Here is a 10260-nt window from a genome sequence, read left to right as displayed (position 1 = left end):
TATTGTGAAAAAAAGGCTTTTATTAAAATGTCCCTTTAATTGACATTACAATGGCTATCAATAACACCCATTTAACGCAAGCAAGAACTATGACCTGGGGCATAGATGGCCATTAAGATGTCTGAGAAGGTCTAGCATAATTAACTTCAGGAATGAGAATGGGAGTGATGGTAGGAGTGATGGTGGTGGGGGTGGTAGTGATGATGGTGGTGGTTAAAGTCACAGTGATGGCAGTGGTGTTGGTAGTAGTAGTAACAGTGGTAGTGGTTGTTGGTGGCAATGGTAATATTTTAGTGGTAGTTATTGTAGTGACATGGTGGTAATGGTAATAGTGATGGTGGTAATGGTATTAGTGGTTGTTTTATGTGGTGATAGTAATAGTGATGGTGGTGGTGGTGGTGGAGGATAGAGTAGTAGTACTCTTTCTGTTTAGTATTTTAGAGACTCAGAGAAAGACCAACAGAGAAAGCTTTTGTTTTCTTTTGCTTTGGCAAGTTCTTAAAATTTTATGGATTTTCAGTGGAGCCAGTTTTTCCCCATTCAATACAAGTGTTCCTGGAAGAGGGTAACTCTACTGCTCTGGGGTGCCACAGTGACCTTCTCTCTTCTCAGATGGCCCCACCACCCTCAGGTCATGCTTCCCAAGGTGGCCCTGAGGACAGTCAATCCACTAAGTCATGTGCAGAAGGAGGCCTCTGCATAGGGCCAAGCCCTTCTTTGGGTTGAATTTGCACGTTTTCTTTTCTTTTTTCCTTCTTGTTTTTTGTTTTTGTTTTTGTTTTGTTTTGTTTTTTTAGACTCTACATATAAGTGAAATCACATTTGTCTTTTTTTGTCTGACTTATTTCTAAGAGGGTTGACTTTTTTTTTCATGAAAATTCAACACTCATTCATAATTTATTTTTTTTCTCCAAAGATTTTTTTTCTTTAAATTCAAGTTAGTTAACATATAGTGTAGTATGGGCTTCAGGAGTAGAATTTAGTGATTCATCACTTACATATAACACGCAGTGCTCATCACAACAAGTGTCCTCCTTAATACCTATCACCCATTTAGTCCATCCGCCCACCCACCACCCCTCCAGCAACCCTCAGTTTGTTCTCCATAGTTAAGAATCTCTTATGGTTTGCCTCTATGAGGGTTAACCTTTGAACAAGCCCCTGACAAAAATTCTCCACAAATATGCAAGAGAAACTGAATATTCAGTTAATACTAAGAAAAAGTCTTCTGTTGATACTGAGGTGATATGGTGCCCAAAATATGGTGCTCAGGTCTGTTAAAATCATTTCTTACTGAATGCCATCTGCCATCTGTCCCTCACTCTCAGTCCTCAGACCATACACATCACACTTTCATTCACCCCTTTAATTATTTATGTAGAGAACTCAAACTAAAAGTCATTCCCTCTGAGAAACCTCCCCTGACACCCAACCCACCATAGTTCTCAGGGCTTTCCACTCACCACACATTTATCAGTTTTAAACTACTTATCTATCTCTTCAGTAAAAAAGATCCTTGAAGACAGGCAAAAATTATGCTTTTTCATCTCTTTATTCCCAACATCTTTCACAGAGTGTGAAATAAATGCTGAATACTTGGATGAAAGAAAGAATGAATGTTTCCTATAAGATGGTGGGTTTCTTTGAAGGAGTGCATCACGTCTTTTTCATCTTAGCTTTTTTGTCCATCTCCCAATATTTTCTATATAGCAAGTTCTTTGTAACACTGGAAGAAAAATAAATTCAAAAGGCAGCTTTAACATTCATTCATTGATTTGATTTACAAAACAACACTAAAATAGGTAGAGATATTAACACCCCAAGGTCCCTTCCATTCCTAAGATTTAATGGTGTTATGATGCTGGTGAGGTATAATTATATGTGAGAAGGAATATGGACTTCCAAAGATGCCTTACTTCAGTCACACACTATTTCAGGAACAGAGCCCAGACTGAGCTCGCCTGAGACATTGTTTCAGGAGCAGAGCCCAGACTTTGCTCCCTTTCTAGTTCTCCCTTCACAAAATCATGTTAACTTATACCTCATTTCTTTCTCTTCTGATGGGTCTTTTTCATATGTGGTATTAAGTACTTATGAGAACAATCCTCCTCCAGTAAGACATAGCATTAATAGTAGTTACACTATCTCTGTTTTTAGGACCCACCTTCTCCCCAGTTAAAGCAGAGGCAGTCACCTCAGAAAATAACACCTGCAAAGATAGAGGAAAAAAAATGATTTGGTCCAGATGGTAATATTTGGCAGTTGCCAAAAGATTCACATGGCCAGAACTCTAGGCCAAATCAACTCCACCACACCTTTGCCTGGAGATGGGCTGAAAACAAAAACATGGTAAATTCCCAGTTTTATTCTAGTTTCTTTGATGTAGATTCTCACCCATTAGGGACACAGTTCTAGGACCAGAGATCAAAAAAACACTGGTCTTTATTATCCTTCGCTTGTTCCCTCTGAAACTGCCTGCTCAAAGAAAAGGAGGTGGAAGATTTCCAACTTGGGTTCAGCTCTCCTGAGAAGCTTGTGGTTTCATGAGTCTGAAAATAGTACAGTCATTCCCAAGACTACTTTGTCCAATAGTGTGCATAGGATCCCCTGCTCCCAAAGCAGAGCTCTAAAAGCCATTCCTTCCATGAGAGCCAGTTCAATCAGCAGCCAAGAATCAACCTTGATAAATACAATTTTAATAAGTGCTAGAAAATCAGGAAATTGCAGGCCCTTGGCTCTTGTAATTTTTATCATACAGAGTTCCCTACAGAGAGCAAAGGAAGAGCCAGTAATGTGTCATCCTTTCCATCAGAGTCCTACAAAAAGTCAGTGTTGAAGAGACATTTTTCTGTCAGGTACTACTGTATATCAAATGTATCCACCTCTTGGAGAAAAAGGCAAAATTAATTTGAAAACAAAGAGAAGAGTCTGTAGCAACACTGGCAGAGACTAAGGTTTATAAGCTGGCCCAAGGGTCCTCCAAATCTACCATAAGGGAAACATCTGACAAAGAAAAATGTGTGCTGGCAACTTGTTTGATTGTAATTTCAATGAAAAATTGAAACCATACTTCCATGGGATTAAGCTTCCCTCATTCAGCAGAAGGAGGTTCCCGTTAACAAATATGGACCATGTTAGCATCCCCTTGCACTTCTCCTTTTAGGCTGCTTGCCCATAAGTATACATTGTGAGCTGGAGATGGAAGAAACCTCCTCAGTGTGGCCCGAGGTGGTAGAATTGGTTTTTAGTATGTTGAGGACTAAATTGGTTGCATTGGTGACAAAAAGTAGACTTTTGCCTTGCAGATTCAATATTAATTAGAGAAATAAGTAAGTCTGAAGGGGTTCCTTCCAGAGAGATAATAAGACTCTCTTGATGGTATGCAATAAAGGCCCATAGTTCACCTATTATTGTATAATGATGCTGAATGGAGGAAAGACACTTTAATTTATCTTCCCCATTGGTATATATCTTTATTTTTGTCATACACAAGAGAGCAGTATAAGGAAACTGGTCATGCTCTTGGTTTACAAAAGAACAAATGTTTGGTAAGGTAAAGCAACTTAGAACCCAAGGGGTCCTTCACAGCATGTGTTTGCAAAGAATACCAGAACTGTTTACAGCATGTAAATATCCCACAGAGTCAGTCAAAATAGTGATAATTAATGTGTTTAAAGATTAATGAGCTCAAGACCAGTATATGGTGAATACAGCTGACAGTTTAGCAAATGCAAGGGCTGGAAGATGGAATTATTTTGTCTGTATTTTCATTTATTTATTTTTACCAGCACTGCTGCCTGTCCTGCATTATGGTCCCCATTGCCTCTTTTATAGTACTCTGACCATCCACAGAAACACACAGATATTGACCTCCTGTGACTAAGTGTTTCATAGAAAAATAAATCCTTGGGACAGAAAAAGGATTCTCTACTCCAATGAAATTATTTCACTATATAAAATATTGAATTATTTGGGAGTGCTTGTAAGAGAAACACACATCTGGTGGGAGGAAGGAAAATGCATCTGAAGGTTAATCCCTTATGAAAGGGCCTCAGCCAAAGAATCTTCTATAGATGTGTGATGAGATACACTTTCCCTAGGTAGCTCTAATTATGTAGAAAAATGTCTAATGGTGCTCTGCCATGTCTACATTTTATATAGGTTTCCAAGGGCAGGAGCCATGTCTTTTAAACATTGACTCTTTTCTCTGGCATATGATTGATGTTCAGATAGTAGAGTAAAATAAAATACCCTTTTATAGAAACTCTGCTTTTATACAATTCAAGAGAAAGAACATAAAAATCAGAAGCCAAGAATCTTTTCAATAAAAAATCAATAAGACTTGCTATAACCAAAGAAAAAGCAGCTAGAGTTTTAGATATTACATTAAGACTAACTCCAGCTCCACCAATGTCAATCCAAGCCTGATTTAAATCTTCTTCCTTTTTTCCACTTCTTTAATGAGTAACATAATGGATTAAAATTATCATTTTATTTCCAGAAGGTAAATTACTATGAGTGTGAGCAATAGGAGGAAGCACTCCAGTAATTCCAACAGCTTTCTGCCCTCACAACACCTTGTCTGGCCATAGTGGAAACAAGAAATAATTTATCACATACTTCTGAATATATAAAGGTAAAGTCACATAAGGCACCAAAGATCCTATACATCCCTGGCTATATCACCTGATTCTGTTTAGAGACTGTTTTAAAAAGAAGGACAAGCTGTTCTTTTACATCTTTCTCGGTCCCAGAAGGCAGGGGACAAGCCTTGGTAGGAAGCAGTTTACATTAAGTATGGCCTATGGGAGAATCTCTTTTCTCTGTGAACAGCCATTATGGCTCTACTAGATCGTGAGGTTGCTTGGAGGCAAACAGATGAATGAAAATTCTGTTACCTTGGATAATTGAAACTGAGATGTTTTTCCAATGAACCTTGGATAATTGAAACTGAAATGTCTTTCCAGTGCACCAAAAGGCAAACTGAAGAAATGGAAATAACCAGAAAGACATAGAATATGTGGTCACAAAAATGTGGGCCCTGGATCTGCAGCATCAGCATTATCAGGGAACCAACTCCAAATGCAAATTCTTGGGCCTTTTCCAGACCTACTGAATTAGAAATTCTAGAGGTGGAGCCAAGCAACCTGTTTTATCAAATCTTCAAGTTCTGAAACTTGCTAATATTTGAGAATCACTGCTGTAGACTAAGGACAAGTACAGAGGAGGGGTACATGGAGAACAAAAATGCCTGTCAGATGGTGAAGATTTGAGAAAATGACGGTAGCAAAAAGATGGAACAGTGTAGATGATAGTTGCAGACAGTGGACTGACTAATAAATTAATATTTTATGACCATAATCCTTAAATATGTATCCAACTTGACCTATAAAACAATGCTCTAATTGCATTCAGTACTTTTTGAACTTCTACTTTAATATCGAGTAAAGTCTAAAGTTTTGGAATTAAGGGAAAACATGACATTTTACTTACTTGGGGACCTTATCTAAATAAATATCAAGCATTAGAAACAATATAAAGATCAAGTAACCTAAAGATCAGCTTTGGGAAGATTCAACAAAGACTTTTTCTTAACAGATTCCAGTTTAGTAACCAATAATCCTTCTCCACAGGCCAATAGTTTTACAGTAGAACAAAGAATTTTAGTTCAGTAGATTTGTTAAGCAATGAGACGGCTAACACAAAAAAAGTGCATAAGTTTTGTGTTTTTTTTTTTTTTTAGATCTTAAATTGATTCTTCTGGGATGGTTTACAAGCAATCCAATTAAATGGCAAAGAGATACATTACTTTCAAGTTTATCTTCTGATTTCAGTCTACAAATTCATAAATACAATTTTCACAAAAATATATATTTTCCAGCCCTATATAATTTGATAAGTAGGTCTTTTCCTTCTAATTTGAACCCAAAAAGCATTAGATATTTCCTGAGGGATCAAGTATTTAGCAGACAACATACTAGAAAATATATTTTTGAATAGTCTTACTGTCCTGAAGTGCTTGAATTATGCTGTTTCTTCCTAGCTATATGTCTTGAGACCAGCCCCTTATCTTTCTGAGGTACATTTCTTACTTTTATTTTTTTTTTTAAGATTTTATTTATTTATTTGACAGAGACAGCTAGAGAGGGAACACAAGCAGGGAGAGCAGGAGAGGGAGAAGCAGGCTTCCGCTGGGCAGGGAGCCCGATGAGGGGCTCGATTCCAGGACCCTGGGATCATGACCTCAGCAGAAGGCAGACGCTTAACGACTGAGCCACCCAGGCGCCCCTTCTTACTTTTAATATGCATATAATCACACCTTTCTCTAAAGGTTATGAGCTTAGATGGTATAATGCATGGTAAAGTCTTGGTAATGTTTAGTTTGTGTGCTATGTGGACAAAAGGTATGGCTTTTAAAAATCTAGAACATTCATATGCTTTAACATGTGTTCTTTTAGAATCATTTAACATAGGAATCTTTGAAGTATATATTGCCAAAATATAAAATATCCCATGGGAATCTTTGATTTTTTTTTATCAGTAAATTAAATGTTAAATATAACAGCTAATTTAGTTTCTTCTGAACAACCTTAAAAAACTTCTTTTTTTTGCATATTAGGTTTATTGGATTGAAATTGTTATTCATCAAGACTAGGCAAAAGTGACCCTGGCAAGCATTATTTTGGCTTGTGCTAATACAGGGAGCAATTGTAAAGGGGAATCCTTGGCCTTTTATGTTCACTTAGCAATTTATAGCCCGAAATAGAGATGCTCAAAGAGCTGTTTTACAATACCTCCGTCCTTCCAATACGTCAAAAAGCCAGGATGATGTAGCCTCTGGGAAAAGAAGACATTTTGGGAGCTGTAAACAGAACAGCAGCCTAAATGCTCAGGTGACCTGGAACCACAGACAGATCATCACATCAGATTTGCCAAACAAGAGGGAAGGTCTTAAGACACAAACAGCTGAGAAATGAGTTGATCTGATGAACTTTCGCATGATTCATGGTCAGAATACAATGAAATACAAGGAGACCTGAGAGATTCATTGAGATCATATTAAACCTTTACCACTCTTTAGTCCCCAGAGAATCTAGTTATCTGAAAAATGTGCATATAAATCTGGTTCATTCAACCTTTCAATGCTATTTCAACTTCTAGGAGGAACACTGCCCCCTGCCCCACTTTGCTAGTGGCAATATTTAATGAAATGTTCTATTTAAGAGTAATGTGCTGGGGGAGGGTAATTCTCCTCAAATAACCTACCATTTCTATGAAATCTGGCTTTGTAGTCTATGCTGTTGAATTTTACATGGAAAAAGGATTTTTTACATTGGGAAAAAATCCAAAACAAAGAGACTTGGGAAACAGGACTTGCTTCACTCTGTAGGGACAACAGAGGAGCTTCGCATTTGCTGAGCGTATACCTTCTTAAGTAGTTACATATGGTTTGCATCTGTTCATCTCTTGAGCGCCCTCTATCTTTAACATTTCACTATTTAGTGAATTTGCTATCAGTTTTAATTATTTAATAAAAAAAAAAACCTTTCCAAAATGGCACTTTTCGAGTTGCAAGCCCTGTATCCTTCACTAAAGTAAATCATTCTGTGGCTGTTTCATAACGGGAACCTCCTGAGAAGAGCACTAATAATTCGACCCCATTCCTTTCATTCAATAAATATTGATTGCACACATATTAGGCTAAATGCTGGATACTTTTTTTTTTTTAGTTCTCCCTCTAATTCTCACTGTCTATTAACCATTCACTCTATGCATTGACATTCTTTTGACTATGAATTGAAAATTTTCAAAAAGACCACATATTTCTATTGAAAATATTATTATTTATCATGTACCCTAAGTGAAAATAGCACAGGATGAAGAGTAGGAAGCTTGAGTTCTGCCACTGAATTGTTGCATGATCTTAGACAAGTCCCTTAACCTCTGTGGTGCTGGGTATCCTCCTGAGTAAAGTAAGCAGTTGGACAGCAGAAGGTTCTTCTGGTGCTGGGACCTGTGGCTTTTTCATAGAACAGTGCACTGTTATGATATAATCTCAAACCTCTGTCTCCAATGGCAATTGTGCTCTTGACAATTCCCACACAATATTTTGATTTCAGCATCCACTGACTGAGAGGAGGCACGGATCACTTGGGGTGAACACCATAGCCAAAGACTAAGAAATTATTTTTATCATAAACTATGACAACTACTTCCTCCATGTTCAATGTCAACTCAATTTCTCACCTGAAGGTTAACCATTCTGTGGTCTGTCAGCTGCACACAGTCCAGTTAAACCTCTGATGGCTGGCTCCGGCTGTCGGCTGAGAAGGCAGTTAGAAAATATTTGGATCCTGGACGTTGACTTGGGGACTTTTCGATCCAGAGGGAGGTATCAAATATTATGTGGATCAGGCCCTAAAGCCCTTCCCAGAATAGTCAGGTTTCCACTGTAATTGTGATGCTATAAACTGGATAGTAGCCGCCTCAGTGCTGTGTGCCTCAATCTAGAAGTCTAGAATGGTCCAAATGGCCCCTGGGGAGCAAACCTTTGAGGCCTTCCCAAACATAGAGCTCACAGCTGCCCCCACCCCCACCCAGGCTGCGCACAGCTGCTTGTAGCCACCTTTCCTGACATAGACTTAAGTCAGCTGCTCTTGGATTTGCAGGGCCAGAGGGAAATAGAGGAGGGGACAGAAAAGTGAGAGAGAGGGAAACAGGGGTTTTCATGTCCTGTGTCCTTAAGGGGTTATCATTTGGATAAGTCTGAGAGTTTTTTCAGGACATTGTACAGACTCACTGTGTTTCTTGGGATGAGAGAAATGATCCTCAATATGCTCACCAATAATGCCTGCAGCATTACAGAAATCAGGTATTTTACTTGGTCAAGTCCCTGGAGAGTAACCAGTCATCTTCCACCTTTACCAACTCCCTCACAGACCCTACACCCCAAGGCCATTTTCTGTCCCTCAGCCTCCTCCTCCCCAAGGCCCCCTCTCTCATCTCCCTCCTAACTCATAATGTGTCTGTGACTCCACCTGCGTGTCTAAGTGTGTCCCTTTCTGTCTGCCTTTCTATCTCTTTCTGACTTTCTTTCAATCTCTCTTGGTCTGTGCTATGTGTGTTTCTCTTTCTGTTTCTCTTTCTATTTCTTCCTCCCTCCCCTCTTCCCCAAACCATCCCTGATTGAGTTGGAAAAAATAAATAAATTTAATGTTTCTAAAAACACATCAATCACTGATATTATTAATTTTGCTTTTAAAAGTTACAGTGTCAATACAAATATATATTGAAAAGGAAAATAGATCGAATTCCTTTCCTCTAAGTGTCTCCCATAAAATAAAGGGTCAGGAAAGATTTGGAAATTCTCTTCTCAGGCTTGAGAATGTGTAGTTCAGAGGGCTCAGATGATGGCCACCAAGTACCCCAAATTAGGCCTCTGCCTCTGGAAACTCTGGAGGTGACACTCAGGCTTGGGGGTGATGGTGCGTGGCATAGCTATAGCCCACTCACCTCCCAGGGTCCTCATTGTCTCCAGGGACTGGTGCTCATCTCTGCTCTGGAACCCCTCCAGTGGGTGTTTCTACTAAGGTAGCAGAATAGATTTGTGGAAATCGAACAAGCTATGGAATTAAAACACCTGGATTCATAATCCTTGCTCTGCCTCTATGTGGCTTTGAAGTTATTACTTAATTGGTCCTCTTTCCTATTCTTTATATGTGAAATGGAGACAACACTAATCTTCTTTATGAGATTTTTAAGGTTCTTGGGATAGTGAAATGATAATGCATAGTGCGTTAAACTGCTTGTTTTGGTTGGTTTGGTTTGGTTTTTTGTTTATTAATTCTGAGGTGCAATGGTTCTCAACTGAGGCAATTTTGTCTCCCAAGGGACACGTGGCAAAGTCTGGACAATTTTGGTTGTCACAACTGAAGGAGGATTACCGAAATTGACTGGGTAAAAGCCAACAATGTTGCTAAACATCCTACAAAGCACAGGGCATTCTGCCACATCAGAGAAATATTTGGTTCAAAATAATGCAAACTGTGCAGAGTTTGAAAAACCCTGCTTCTTAGAATGATAAACTTTTTAGAGTAGTCTATTTATATTACTATTGTATCATCATTTTATTTTCATTATTTTGTTATTTTCAATGTGCATTTTCTATATTTTCTCTCTTTGTCGCATCTACGAGGATGTTCCATGCGCTGAACAAGGGAAATTGGCCAAATTCAACCCTTTGGCAATCTAGCCCCCAAT

General features: G+C 38.5%; 1 long non-coding RNA gene across 1 annotated transcript; it reads right to left on the bottom strand.

Moving 5' to 3' along the window:
- Window positions 1-1533: 1533 nt before the first annotated feature.
- Window positions 1534-8539, bottom strand: LOC118537403 (uncharacterized). Its single transcript, XR_004918126.2, has 3 exons — window positions 8248-8539; window positions 6795-6898; window positions 1534-1726 (listed from the first exon to the last, which is right to left on the bottom strand). It is a non-coding gene; the product is annotated as an uncharacterized LOC118537403 (long non-coding RNA).
- Window positions 8540-10260: the final 1721 nt, after the last annotated feature.

This window comes from Halichoerus grypus, chromosome 3 (genome assembly GCF_964656455.1).
Source record: "Halichoerus grypus chromosome 3, mHalGry1.hap1.1, whole genome shotgun sequence".
In the NCBI taxonomy this organism is placed as follows: Eukaryota; Metazoa; Chordata; class Mammalia; order Carnivora; family Phocidae; genus Halichoerus; species Halichoerus grypus.
This window is presented reverse-complemented; position numbering and strand designations above follow the sequence as displayed.